The following is a 15,402-nucleotide window of genomic DNA, read 5'->3' as shown; positions in this document are numbered from 1 at the left end:
TAAGGGCAGAAGGTTTTTTTTTAGTTTAGTTAGGGCATCATGATCGGCACTGGCTTGGAGGGCCGAAGGGCCTGTTCTTGTGTTGTACTTATCTTTGTTCTTTGATGTCCTTGAAACATTTACACTCACAAAGGAATTCTCTCCCAGTATCTGTAGCATGTACTGCCGCACAGAGCCACAGGGATTACAACGAGTTCTGAGTTGAATCTCCAGTCAGTGCTGTATTTACAATCCCGGCTGGAGCTGTGCTGGGAATGTTTCCACTCAGCCATGATCTTATTAAATGATGCAGCTGGCTCGAGGGGCCAAATGGCCCATTTCTTTTTTTTAAAAATCTATTTTTATTGAAGTCTTTTCCCATTTTTACAAACAATGCAACAAACCCGCGAGAATGGGTACAGTACGGCAGAAACCACATATACATACAGACAAGAGAGCACCAACACAGCTGGTTCGAATAATTACAAATTACAAACAGTACATCCAAAGTTACAAACAAACAATGAAAGAATTTTCAGAGATTGGGGGAAAACACGATAAGATAAAGCCATGAGTACATGGCTTAACAGTGCATGCACTCACTTACGGAATACTAGAGACAGAGCCATGTAACTTACATTCCAGGATTTGCAGTGTAGCTACTACCATTGTGTATTCAACCAAGGAGAATATAGGATATCGACACAGGTATAGAAAAGACTGATCAGCCAAAGGATACTTCCCCCATCTCCAGCTACACCAGGAGTACCACTGATATCAAATAATGTATTTTCCCAGGATATATGTTCAGTCTGTACCTTTACCCGAGTCCGTCAGAGATTCTCTGACATCAAAATATGGAAATAATTCTAAGCTCTAAGGGGGCTTACCTCACCAGCTGTGAGGACCCATTGGGCTATACCTGCAAACTCTACACCAAACCAGGGGATAAATATCACATAGCCCTACCCAGCGCGCTCCCCAACATGCTCAGGCCTTTTAAGTATATTAAACGACTAGGAGTCAATTTTGACACAGGACCAGGAGCAATGCAGGTTGTCCGCCGTGCCACCTTGCTCTCTGGCGCAACGAGGATATAGTATGATCATATCTGTGTGTTAAGTTTGCAGTAATTAAAGGAAGATGCTGAGAGATGCATTCCATTATCAACAAATGGACATTCCTGGTTTTCAAAGGACAGCAGGTGAAAATCGCCTCAGTGCTCATATACTAGATCACCCCTATCAACCCGATAAATAACACAAAATCAAAAAAGGAACACAACGACAAAGAGTAAAGGATTAGTGATGAACCTTAGATTGTGACTCCAAATTATTGCATCCACTGAGTTCAGAGAGGCTAAAGCATTAATGGGATTGTTGAACAGCCTTCAGGATAATTCAGATATCACCCTCAGCATTGCAGGGTAAAGCAGCACAATCTACATTCAGATAGATTTCAATCACTTTCCAGTTTCAGCAAAACCGAAACTATGAAAATGCATGATTACCGGCCAAGGGTCAGGCCTCAAACCGAATACATCATGCCCCAGCAAGTTTGATATGCCCAGCCTTCGTGTCGAGATTAAGGAAATGTGGTAGCCAGTTCTCAAAAAAATCTATCCAGGTGTTGGCCCTCAGCTCCTTCTGGAAAGCTGGTCACATGGACACTCCTCCTCTGGCCCTGACTGTCCAGAATGATCAGGATATCTGACATACACCATTTAGTTGATTTTCCAAGGATTGAAAAAGGGCCTGAACTAAGGAAGCTGCATTCTTGACAAAGATTCTTTCCTCCGCTTCATCAAGCTTCTTTTCGGTATTCTACAATTCAGCAATATGAGCACTGAGATTCTGTACCAAAAAGCCAGCTTTGTCATCCAAAACCTTAATCATATTGGCAGTTATCATTTACAATGCCTTTGACGTTGCTGTGTCGAGAGCCCACTCACTGACCAAATCCACCACATTGACGGCTCGGCGCCACCTTGGTTATTTCTGACTACTTCTTTCCATCGAGGATTTTCATGACTTTCATAGAAACCCTACAGTGCAGAAGGAGGCCATTCGGCCCATCGAGTCTGCACCGACCACAATCCCACCCAGGCCCTACCCGCTAAACTTTACTCAGCACTTTGTCCCAAAACTTAACCAGAAATCTTTAAGTGATATGGAGTTTTCACTCCAAGATTAGGTACTTATGGGCTGTGCATCAGGATAAATGAAAGGATTAAAAGATGAGTAGCGCCAGAGCTCATGGTAACACAGGCAGTCCTGCACTCATTATCTCAGCATCTCCCATTCCTATTTCCTATGACCTTATCTTCTGAAGTCATTGAAATCAATGTTGAGGCCAGAAGGTTGCAAGATACTTTTCCTTGCGCTTGCATGCATTAAGTGGGCGGCATGGTGGCACAACAGTTAGCACTGCTGCCTCACAGTGCCAGGGATCCAGGTTCAATTGCAGCCTCGGGTGACTATGTGGAGTCTGCACGTTCTCCCCGTGTCTGCGTGGGTTTCCTCCGCGTACTCTGGTTTTCTCCCACAGTCCAAAGATGTGCAGGTTAAGTGGATTGGTCATGCTAAATTGCCCCTTGGTGTCGGGGATTAGCGGGGTAAATATGTGGGGTTATGGGGATAGGGCTTGTGTGAGATTGCTGTCGGTGCTGGCTCGATGGGCCGAATAGCCTCCTTCTGCACTTTAGGGATTCTATGAAGTGCTATTGCTACAGTATAGGAGACTAAGAACTCAGCTTCGAGTTCCAGGTAAAACATAAATATTGGCCATTTAGTGGAGTTAATGGTGGGCAGGTGTCAGCGGTTTAATTGCACCCGAACAAAAATGACATTCACATTATCTTCAGGAGACAACCTTTTTAAATTAAGGGAAGGCATGGCCATGGGCAGTGAGCCTCCAGAAGAGACTGCAATTACCGACTGGTGATAGGAGGTGATATTCCTGAATCAGATAAGATATTTATGATTATGACAATAGGTACATGGTGAATTGTATTGCTGATTACAGGAAAGAATAGAAGAGACACAGGAATGCTGCCACTGGCTCAGGTATGGCAGGGATGACACTCCAGTGTCAGGTGCTTGTTGCATCATCCCCTTCACTTTTATTACCAATTTGCCTTGGTTGTTATTTGAGTCCCAACTACTTGAACTGCCCGTTTAAAATTTACCACTACCATCAATCACAAAATTGTTGCCTTGTATTTTGTGTTAATTTCAAGCAGAAACCTAGTTAGTAATGCATACTTGGGTGGCACAGTGGTCAGCACTGCTGCCTCACAGCGCCAGGAATCCGAGTTTGATTCCCAGCTTGGGTCACTGTCTGTGCAGAGTCTGCACGTTCTCCCCGTGTCTGCGTGTGTTTCCTCCGGGTGCTCCAGTTTCCTCCCACAGTCTGAAAGATGTGCTGGTTAGGTGCATTTGCCATGCTAAAATTCTCCCTCAGTGTGGCGACTAGAGCATTTTCACAGTGTGAATGTAAGCCTACTTGTGACTAATAAATAAATACTTTGTGAGCAATCACCTATTCTACTGAATGATCTCTAAGAGAGTGGGGTTTGCACTGACTGCAGTGTTTAATGAGTAGCCCACATCTTGAGGTGCAGTTACTTTGCAAACTTAATCCAATCTAGATGGGAAGGAATTATTTAAATCTTGCTTTGAAAAATGAAACGGTGACTTTGCAAGTACAGTAGAATCTTTTTACATTCAATAGTTTAGGCAAACAAAATGCTGAGATTAACTAAATTTGCAATAATCATCTAACAAGTACAGTATTAGTATATATAAGTGCATTAGTATAAATATGCTCGCTATATCCAATGGGGGCTGTATTACCCAAGTCTACAGACATGATAACACACAAACCAAGCTGCCATTTCAGTTTTGTACTGAAGGAATGCTGCATGTTCAGGGATCACCCATCAAGTGAGATCGAGAAAGAACTTGCATTTGTTAAGCACCTTGCACATCCTCATGCTGTCCAAAATGCATTTCAGCCAATTAAGTACTCTTGAAGTGTAGTAGGGAGCACAGAGGACAATGTGCAAACAACTGTTAAATTTAAGCCCTTACTGCCCGTTCTGGTAAACATGATTAGTCCGACGACGCAATTTGAAGAAAGCATTTCTCCCAGTTTGATGACCAGTTTTGTTTCATCAACCACCACAAGTAATCAATTGGTCATTCTTGTTACAATGGTAAAATGGCTGCCAGCTTCACCAACGTTGCACTCACTGCATTTCAGAGTAACTGTAGTACTTTGAGAATCATGTTGAATCATGATCTAAATGCAAGTTCTTCCTTTTCACAAATCAAATTGGCAGTGAAATAAATAAATATGATACTCCTCTGGCCTTGTGAGACACAATGCCTGCCAGTGTAGTAAATCACTAAAACTGAAAAAAAGAGTTGGCAAGAAGCCAATATAAATCAAGATGGGCTTTAAAAGCCTGCAGACTGCATGACAGTGGAAGTTCAAATCATCGAATAAAAAGACCAAATTGGAATGAACAATGGTCCAAAATATCTTGACTTCATTACGGTGAAGTTTCAAGGAGAAGAGTGTTTAGTGCTGTCTAATTCCATTTTAGGAAGAACAAAGTGGATGAACTTTGTTGGAGTTCAAATGCAGATTATTTCTTGATAATCAAGTAGTAGCTCCACCGTAAGCATCGTTTTTTTATTGTTAGGTCAGGAACTGTAGATCTGATGAGGGAGAGGACAGCAGAGATTTTCACAGTAACTTCATTGCAGTGTTAATGTAAGTCTACTCATGATGAATAAATAAACTTATTTAACTTATAGAGGCAAGAAGGATGGCATATGAATGCCGTAAGAAAAAATATTTTTAATAAATAGTTCAGTACATATGAAACTCCTATATTTCATTCATTGACTCTGTCTACATTTCCAATTGCCTTGGAAAAGCAGCCAGAATAATCAAGGACCCCATGCACCCTGGACATTCTCTCTTCCACCTTCTTCCGTCGGGAAAAGATACAAAAGTCTGAGGTCACCAACTGACTCAAGAACAGTTTCTTCTCTGCTGCCATCAGACTTTTGAGTGGAGCTACCGTATATTAAACTTATATTTCTCCACACCCTAGCTATGACTGTAACACCCTCTCCTTTCCTTCTCCCCTAATACTCTATGAACAGTATGTTTTGTCTGTGTAGCGTGAAGAGACAATACTTTCCACTGTATCCCAATACATGTGACAATAATAAATCAAATCAAGTATCAAATCAGTGAGAGAAACTCAAATTTGTACCCAAATTAAACTCTGCAGCAATATTTTAGTTATTTTGCTTGAAAGAGAATCAGATGCGAAAAGTATGTTCCATACTTTAATCTAACGATAGAAACAGAAAGAAAATAATACCTCAGAGAAATAATACCTCAGAGTAGAAATTATTGATTGTTTGAAATTTGGTATTCTTGTGTTTGTCCTGATGGGTAAAAGATGAAAACCTTCAGAACGTGTCTCTATTTTCAGAAATTTAAGCGAATTAACTTTCAATTCTGGACCTGTCCTTTAATCTGCGAAAGTACATGGATACTTTAAGACTGGTTTACCAGTTGTTTTCAAATCCTTCTTTGAACAGGGGTAATTATAGGAAGTTTAACAAGGGCAACTGCAATGTCACCAGATTCACTGACTCTTATGAAGCTAAGAGAGGACCACATATTGTTTATTACTTTTATACCTCTACTCTAACCCTTATATAATAAACATGGACCATCCTTTGAATTATCATCTTACAGGCCTTTACCAGATTTTCAAACCTAGGTTTTCCCGGCATTTATCTTTCACTTTAAAATTCAATTCTCAAAACCAAACATAATCTTGTAATATACTTCAGTGATCACTCACAAATGAATATGGTTGTCCACCTCATAAAGTCTGTATCACTGGTCATGGGTCCTATGGGTCTATGGGATTAGCCCGATCCTGCAGCTACATCTCCGACTCCACACTTGGCACGTGTTTCCGGGAGGTAGAATTGGTCCATGGACACAAGATCACTGGCATTCCTTCCTCAGGCTCCTTTTCTGGACCTCCTCTAGCCATTGGATGTTCTCAAAAAATTGTGTCCCTTCAAAGAGGAGGTTCCTCCAGGTAGGTTCCTTTTGAATGAGAGTCTCTCAGACGTTGATGTCTACTTTGCATTTCTTGAGGTATGCCTTCAGGGTGTTTTTGAAACGCTTCCTTTGTCCTTCTCTTACTCAGGAGCCTTCCTTGAGCTGGACAGAGAAGATTTGCTTTGGCAATCAAGACTCTGACATCCTAAGCACATGGCCAGCCCAGCAGGTTTTGGATGATCATGGCCTCAATGCTGGGGCTTTTGGCTCCTTCAAGGATGCTAATGTTAGTATGCCTGTCCTCCCAGCTGATGCAGAGAATTTGTTTCAGACAGCCTTGATGGTACATCTCCAGGGCCTGGAGGTAGCGTTTGTACTTAATCCAGGTTTCTGAGCCATATAGAAGAGTTGGGAGGACAACTGTCTTGCACACAAGGATCTTAATATCAGCACGGATGTCGAGATTGTCAAAGACTCTCATCCTTAGGTGTCTGAAGGCGATGTTCATGGATTGGATACAATATTGGATCTCCGCATCGATGTCAGCCTTAGATAAGAGGTGGCTCCCCAGGTAGGGGAACCTTTTAACATTTGGGAGGGTTTCTCTATTGATCCTAATGGAGGGGGAGACCAGATCTTGCCCTGAGGCAGGTTGGGAAAGAATTTGAATATTCTTGAGGTTGAGGCTGAGACCAATTTTTGTGCTTCCACGAAAGGGTCAAGTGTGGCTTGGAGATTCTCTTCTGAGAGAGCGGGGTTGGGGATCTCATCCGCAAACCAAAGTTCCACGAGCAATGTCAGTATCATTTTGTTGTTAGATTTCAACCAATTGAGATTGAAAAGTTTTTTGTCCACCATGCAGAAAATGTCCACTCCACTGGGAAGCTTGTTCTTGACAAGGTGAAGGATGGTGACAATAAAGATGGAGAAAAGCGTGGAGGCGATGGCGCTTGACTCCAGTCTTGACCTCAAAGCTTTCTTTCTTATTTCCGTCGGTGATGACTGTCACGGCATCTTGATGTGGGGGAGTCGGAGGATGTCACTGAATTTCTCTGGACAGCTAGCCTTCGACAGGGTCTTCCATAGCACTTCCCGATTCACTGAGTCAAAAGCCTTGGTCAGATCAATCAAGGCCATGTAGAATGGTTGATGCGGCTCCTGGCATTTCTCTTGAAGTTGTCGAGCAGTGAAAATCATGTTCATTGTATCATGGTTTGGTCGGAAGCCTTACTGGCTCAGAAGGATTTCTTCAGAGATTGGGAGATGATGGCTAGCGAGGATTCGGGCGATGATCTTCCTGGCGATGGAGAATAGGAAGATTCCTCGGTAGTTCTCACAATCCACTTTGTCTCTTTTCTTGAAAATGGTGGCGATGACGGCGTCCCTGAGGTCGGCAGGAATTTCTTCTCTGCCCCAGATTTTCAGGAACAGCTGATGAAGATGACGGGTAATCTCTTTTCCAAGTTTGAAAATCTCCACTGGAATCCTGTCCATTCCCACGGCTTTTCCATTCTCCATGTGTTTAATGGTGGCTGCGACTGCATCACACTTGGTGGGAGTCCAAGATCATCTTTGATGTGGAGATGGGGATTTCTTCAAACACAACCTCAGCCTTCAACACCATTATCCCAACAAAACAAAATAAATATATTTCTAACAAAGAAAGGGATAAGGGGATATAGGGAACAGATGGGGAGATGGATTTGAGACCAGGAAGAGATCAGCCATGATTTGATAGAATGGCAGAGCAGGCTCGAAGGGCTAAATTTGCCTACTTCTGCTCCTAATTCCTATGTAAACCCATCTCCAAACTCTGTGGCCTAGGGCTCAGCTCCTTCCTCTGTGACTGGATCCAAGACTTCCCAACACACAGATTGCAATCAGTAAGGATAGGCAATGATACATCCTTCACAATTATCCTCAACACTAGTGCCCCGCAAGACTGCATCCTCAGCCCATTACTGTACTCCTTACGCACCTATGACTGTGTGGCCAAATCCCACTCCAACTCCATTGCTGATGACACCACTGTAGTGGGTCTGATCTCAAACAATGATGAGACACTGCTCACCTGATGAAGTAGCAGCACTCTGAAAACTCATGATTCCAAATAAACCTGTTGGACTTTAACCTGGTGTTGTGAGACTTCTTACTGTAGCCACCCCAGTCCAACACCGGCATCTCCCCATCAAGACGGAGTTCAGGAAAGAGATAGAGAATCTGATGAAATGGTAGGATGACAATAATCTCTCCCTCAATGTCAGTAAAGTGAAAGAGATAGCCACGACTTCAGAAAGTGAAGTGGGGGACTTGCCCCTGACTACATCAATGGTGATGAAGTGGAAATGGTCGACAACTTCAGGTTTCTAGTCCAGATCATCAACAACCTATCTTGGACCGTCCACGCTATAGTTAAGAAAGTCCATCAATGCCTCTACTTTCTCAGGAGGCTAAGGAGATTCAGCATGTCCGCTACGACTCTCACCAATTTTTAGAGATGCACCATGGAAAGCATCCTTTCCGGATACATCACAATTTGGTATCTGACCAAGACCGCAAGAAACTACAAAGTGTTGTGAACGTAGCCCAGTCCATCACACAAATCAGCCTCCCATCCATTGACTCCGTCGACACTTCCCACTGCCTCGGGAAAGCAACCAGAATAATCAAGGACCCCACGCACCCTGGACAGACTCTGTTCCGCCTTCTTGTGTCAGGAAAAAGATACAAAAGTCTGAGACCACGTATCAACCAACTCAAAAACAGCTTCTTCCCTGCTGCCATCAGACTTTTGAATGGACTTAGCTCATATTAAGCTGATCCTTCTCTACACTCTAGTAATGACTGTAACACTACATTCGGCACCCTCTCCTTTCATCTCCCCTGTGTACTCTATGAATAGTATGTTTTGTCTGTATAGTGCGCAAGAAACAATACTTTCACTGTATATCAATACCTGTGACAATAATAAATCAAATCAAAAATTTGGCTTACAACCAGATCAAAATGGAAATTCAGCATATTATATGGCTTCCTTTTCACCCTTTCAGCATTGTAAACATTTGTCTGCATCAAACCTCTGATTCATAGAATTCCGCTGGGTAATTTTGTAAACAAAAGTTCTATTAGGTCATCCCAGTCTCCTCTGCTCAAGTGAATAACCTGTATTTGCTTACTCTTCCCTCACATGCTAAAGATACATGTCTTTCTTTTAAACAAAAACAATAACCAGAGCTTCAGCTACTGAAACAACACTCGGCACAATCCTGCTGCTGTTACCCTGGCAGTGGCTGGTGTTACCCTGACACTGGCTGGTGTGGCACTGGCTGCTGTCACCCTGGCACTAGCTGGCGTCACCCCGGCATTGGCTGCCGTTACTCTGCCACTGGCTGGCGTCATCCCAGCATTGGCAGGTGTTACTCTGGTACTGGCTGGCGTTACTCTGATTTGATTTGATTTGATTTATTGTCACATGTATTAACATACAGTGAAAAGTATTGTTTCTTGCGCGCTATACAGACAAAACATATCGTTCATAGAGAAGGAAACGAGAGAGTGCAGAATGTAGTATCACAGTCATAGCTAGGGTGTAAAGAAAGATCAACTTAATGCAAGGTAAGTCCATTCAAAAGTCTGATGGCAGCAGGGAAGAAGCTGTTCTTGAGTCAGTTGGTACGTGACCTCAGACTTTTGTATCTTTTCCAGATGTAAGAAGCTGGAAGAGAAAATGTCCGGGGTGTGTGGGGTGGTTAATTATGCTGGCTGGTTTGCCTAGGCAGCAGGAAGTGTAGACAGAATCAATGAATGGGAGGCTGGTTTGTGTGATAGATTGGGCTACATTCACAACCTTTCGTAGTTTCTTGTGGTCTTGGACAGAGCAGGAGCCATACCAAGCTGTGATACAACCAGAAAGAATGCTTTCTATGGTGCATCCATCTGGTTGGCGTTACCCTGGCACTGGCTGACATTACCCTGGCACTGGCTGACATTTGACTGGCTGGCATTACCCTGGCAATGGCTGGCGGTACCCTGGCAATGGCTGGCATCACCCCAGAATTGGCTGGCATCACTCTGCCACTGGCTGGCGTCATCCTGACATTGGCTGCCGTTACTCTGCAACTGGCTGTGGTCACCCTGGCAAGGGCTGGCTTTACTCTGACACTGGTTGGTGTTACTGTGGCACTGGAAATATAGAAACACAGAGGGACCTAGGTGTGCAAGTCCACAAATCCTTGAAGGTGGCAACACAGGTGGAGAAGGTGGTGAAGAAGGCATATGGTATGCTTGCCTTTATAGGACGGGGTATAGAGTATAAAAGCTGGAGTCTGATGATGCAGCTGTATAGAACGCTGGTTAGGCCACATTTGGAGTACTGCGTCCAGTTCTGGTCGCCGCACTACCAGAAGGACGTGGAGGCATTGGAGAGAGTGCAGAGAAGGTTTACCAGGATGTTGCCTGGTATGGAGGGTCTTAGCTATGAGGAGAGATTGGGCAGACTGGGGTTGTTCTCCTTGGAGAGACGGAGAATGAGGGGAGATCTAATAGAGGTATACAAGATTATGAAGGGTATAGATAGGGTGAACAGTGGGAAGCTTTTTCCCAGGTCGGAGGTGACGATCACGAGGGGTCACGGGCTCAAGCTGAGAGGGGTGAAGTATAACTCAGACATCAGAGGGACGTTTTTTACACAGAGGGTGGTGGGGGCCTGGAATGCGCTGCCAAGTAGGGTGGTGGAGGCAGGCACGCTGATATCGTTTAAGACTTACCTGGATAGTCACATGAGCAGCCTGGGAATGGAGGGATACAAACGATTGGTCTAGTTGGACCAAGGAGCGGCACAGGCTTGGAGGGCCGAAGGGCCTGTTTCCTGTGCTGTACTTTGTTCTTTGGCTGGAGTTACTCTGATTTGACTTATTATTGTCACATGTATTAGTATACAGTGAAAAGTATTGTTTCTTGCGTGCTATACAAAGCATACTGTTCATAGAGAAGGAAATGAGAGAGTGCAGAATGTAGTGTTACAGTCATAGCTAGGGTGTAGAGAAAGATCAACTTAATGCAAGGTAAGTCCATTCAAAAGTCTGACAGCAGCAGGGAAGAAGCTGTTCTTGAGTCAGTTGGTACGTGACCTCAGACTTTTGAATCTTTTCCCGATGGAAGAAGGTGGAAGAGAGAATGTCCGGGGTGCGTGGGGTCTTTAATTATACTGGCTGCTTTGCCGAGGCAGCGGGAAGTGTAGACAGAGTCAATGGATGGGAGGCTGGTTTGCGTGAGGGATTGGGCTACATTCACACCCATTTGTAGTTTCTTGAGATCTTGGGCAGAGCAGGAGCCATACCAAGCTGTGATACAACCAGAAAGAATGCTTTCTATGGTGCATCTATAAAAGCTGGTGAGAGTCGTAGCTGACATGCCAAATTTCAAATTTGACAATGGCTGCTGTTACCCTGGCACTGGTCAGCTTTACCATGGCACTGGCCAACTTTACCCTGGCACTGGCCGGCATTACCCTGGCACTGGCCGGCATTAGAACATAGAATAAATACAGCACAAACAGGCCCTTCGACCCACAAGTTGTGCCGGTCATGTCCCTACCTACCTAGGCTTATATATAAGCTTACCTATAACCCCCAATCCTATTAAGTTCCATGTACTCATCCAGAAGTGTCTTAGAACATAGAACATAGAACAGTACAGCACAGAACAGGCCCTTCGGCCCACAATGTTGTGCCGAGCTTAAAAGACCCTATCGAGTTTGCCTCCACCACCACTGACGGCAGCCGATTCCACTCACCCACCACCCTCTGAGTGAAAAACTTACCCCTGACATCTCCTCTGTACCTACTCCCCAGCACCTTAAACCTGTGCCCTCTCGTAGCAGCCATTTCCACCCTGAGAAAAGGCCTCCGAGAATCCACCCGATCTATACCTCAACATCTTGTACACCTCAGGTCACCTCTCACCCTTCGTCTCTCCAAGGAGAAAAGACCGAGCTCCCTCAACCTATCCTCATAAGGCATGCCAACCAATCCAGGCAACATCCTTGTAAATCTTCTCTGCACCCTTTCAATAATTTCCACATCCCTCCTGTAATGAGGTGACCAGAACTGAGCACAGTACTCCAAGTGGGGTCTAACGAGGGTCTTATAAAGCTGCATCATTATCTCCCGACTCCTAAACTCAATCCCTGATTGATGAAGGCAGTGGTGGCATTATCATGGCACTGGCTAGTGTTATCCTGGCACTGGCCGGCATTACCCTGGCACTGGCTGGCATTACCTGGCACTGGCTGGCATTACCCTGGCACTGGCTGGCATTACCCTGGCACTGGCTGGCATTACCCTGGCACTGGCTGGCATTACCCTGGCACTGGCTGGCATTACCCTGGCACTGGGCTGGTGTTACCCTGGCACTGGCTGGCATTACCCTGGCACTGGGCTGGTGTTACCCTGGCACTGGGTTAGTGTTACCCTGGCACTGGGTTAGTGTTACCCTGGCACTGGCTGGTGTTACCCTGGCACTGGGCTGGTGTTACCCTGGCACTGGGTTAGTGTTACCCTGGCACTGGCTGGTGTTACCCTGGCTGTTGTGTTTCATTCATTCAGACAGCAGCACCTGTACATCCGGGTCTGGGCCCCGCCCCGCGCTCCCAGGACTCACCGCGTCCGTCACCAGGGCAACTGGGGCCAGTCTCGTCAGCTCGGCGTCTTCCGCCCATAGATTTCCCTCTTTACCAGCTCCGTCCTTGCTGTTTTAGCTGTTTAAATAATATTGCTTGCTGCCGCTCTGTAAACCATACGCTGAGTGATTTATTTTGATTTGTTTGGGGTGACCGCTCTCGCTCACGGTAAAGACACAGCCATCTTGTGGGAGGAGTCAGAAGAATCGAGGACGGCAAATAGAGTCAAGATGAGCCCAGCTGCTGGGAAGGAGTGACCTCCGACGTGCGCTGGGAGGACTCCTACATGTCTGTGAGCTGTACGCTGGAGCAATGGGGTCTTTCACTTCATTGATGTGGAGATGCCGGCGTTGGACTGGGGTAAACACAGTAAGAAGTCCCACAACACCAGGTTAAAGTCCAACAGGTTTATTTGGCAGCACGAGCTTTCGGAGCATTGCCCCTTCATCAGGTAAGTGGGAGTTGTGTTCACAAATAGGGCATATATAGACACAAACTCAATTTACTAGATAATGGTTGGAATGCGAGTCTTTACAGGTAATCAAGTCTTAAAGGTACAGACAATGTGAGTGGAGAGAGTGTTAAGCACAGGTTAAAGAGATGTGAATTGTCTCCAGACAGGACAGTTAGTGAGATTTTGCAAACCCAGGCAAGTCGTGGGGGTTACAGATAGTGTGACATGAACCCAAGATTCTGGTTGAGGCCGTCATGTGTGCGGAACTTGGCTATCAGTTTCTGCTCAACGATTCTGTGTTGTCGTGTCGTGAAGGCCGCCTTGGAGAACGCTTACCCGAAGATCAGAGGCTGAATGCCCGTGACTGCTGAAGCGTTCCCCGACTGGAAGGGAATACTCCTGCCTGGTGATTGTCGAGCGGTGTCCATTCATCCGTTGTCATAGCGTCTGCATGATCTCCCTGTCTGCAGGTACACGGTACATACTCTTGCAACTTGGCCAACGTTGTCTACCTCATACGCTGCAGGTAAGGAGGTCCAATGGTACATTGGGAAGACCATGCAGATGCTACAACAACGGATGAATGAACACCGCTCGACAATCACCAGGCAGGAGTGTTCCCTTCCAGTCGAGGAACACTTCAGCAGTCACAGGCATTCAGCCTCTGATCTTCGGATAAGCATTCTCACACGACAACGCAGAATCGCTGAGCAGAAATTAATAGCCAAGTTTCACACACAAGGACGGCCTCAACCGGGATCTTGGGTTCATGTCACACTATCTGTAACCCCCACGACTTGCCTGGGCTTGCAAAATCTCACTAACTGTCCTGGCTGGAGACAATACACACTTCTTATACTTGTGCTTGATCCTCTCTCCACTCACATTGTCTATACCTTTAAGACTTGATCACCTGTAAAGACTCGCTTTCCAACCATTATCATGTAAATTGAGTTTGTGTCTGTATATGCCCTGTTTGTGACACACAAGTCCTCACTCACCTGATGAAGAAGCAAGATTCCGAAAGCTTGTGCTGAAAAATAAACCTGTTGGACTTTAACCTGGTGTTGTGAGACTTCTTACTGTGCTTTCACTTTGTCAGCTTAGGTGCCACTCTGTCTCTCTGGGGGGAATTTTCCCGTCCAGTCCGCCATGGGAGATTTGGGGGGGGCGGGAGACAATGGTAAGGTCCATTGACCTCGGGCAAGATTTTCCTGTATTCAGGCAATTTTGGCCTTGGAAAAGCAGCCGGCATAATTAACGACCCCATGCACCCCGGACATACACTCCCTTCTTCCGTCGGGAAAAAGATATGAAAGTTTGAGGTCACGTACCAACCAACTCAAGAACAGCTTTTTCCCTGCTGCCATCAGACTTTTGAATGGACCTACCTTGCACTAAGTTGATCTTTCTCTACATCCTAGCTATGACTGTAACACTACATTCTGCACTCTCTCATTTCCTTCTCTATGAACAGTATGTTTTGTCTGTGTAGCGCGCAAGAAACAATACTTTTCACTGTATCCAAATACACGTGACAATAATAAATCAAATCCCATCAACGCGCTGAATTTTGTCCATCATCCTCTGCCGGACTGGCCCGGTCTATTTAATTCCAATTCCTTTTCCCTCAAAATGCATGTAGTTACCTTTCAAAAACGATTCTGCTTCCACCATTGTTTTTAGGAGAGCATTTCATGTCCGAACAACCTAAAAAAGACCACCCTTTCAAACCCTAGCTTTATGCTTTTGGTGGTGATTTTAAATTAATGCCCTGTAATTACTGTGACTGAATTGATAATCCTTTCTCAAGACTCACCTTATGGCCATCAATATTATCGTTATCCTCATGAGATGGTTTTTCTTTTTCAAAATTTAATCCACATTTGTCAGAGGACAGAAAAAGTCAAAGGTTTTTGGTTTGCAGAATGTATAGGTGGATGGGTTAGGTGGATTGGCTATGCTAAATTGCCCGAGTGTAAGGGATCTAGCTAGGGGAAAATGCATGGGGTTGTGGGGATGGGGCCTGGGTGGGATTGTGGTCAGTGCAGATTCGATGGGCCAAATGGCCTCCTTCTGCACTGTAGGATTCTGTAAACCCCAATAAAGAGATGCATGAGTGGGCAGCACAGTGGTTAGCACTGCTGCCTCACAGCGCCAGGGACCCGGGCTTGATTCCAGCTTTGGG

General features: G+C 45.1%; 1 protein-coding gene across 1 annotated transcript in view; it reads right to left on the bottom strand.

Annotated features, from left to right (window-relative positions):
- hdhd2 (haloacid dehalogenase-like hydrolase domain containing 2) overlaps nt 1-12,952 on the bottom strand; it is a 34,585-nt gene extending 21,633 nt beyond the window's left edge. The window contains exon 1 of the mRNA XM_078222628.1: nt 12,742-12,952. The gene's annotated coding sequence lies outside the window, so the exon portion shown is untranslated. The remainder of the gene's footprint in view (nt 1-12,741) is intronic.
- Nucleotides 12,953-15,402: the final 2,450 nt, after the last annotated feature.

Source organism: Mustelus asterias, chromosome 1, assembly GCF_964213995.1.
Source record: "Mustelus asterias chromosome 1, sMusAst1.hap1.1, whole genome shotgun sequence".
Lineage (NCBI taxonomy): Eukaryota > Metazoa > Chordata > Chondrichthyes > Carcharhiniformes > Triakidae > Mustelus > Mustelus asterias.
The sequence above is the reverse complement of the archived record's forward strand: the minus strand, read 5'-3'. Positions and strand labels throughout refer to the sequence as shown.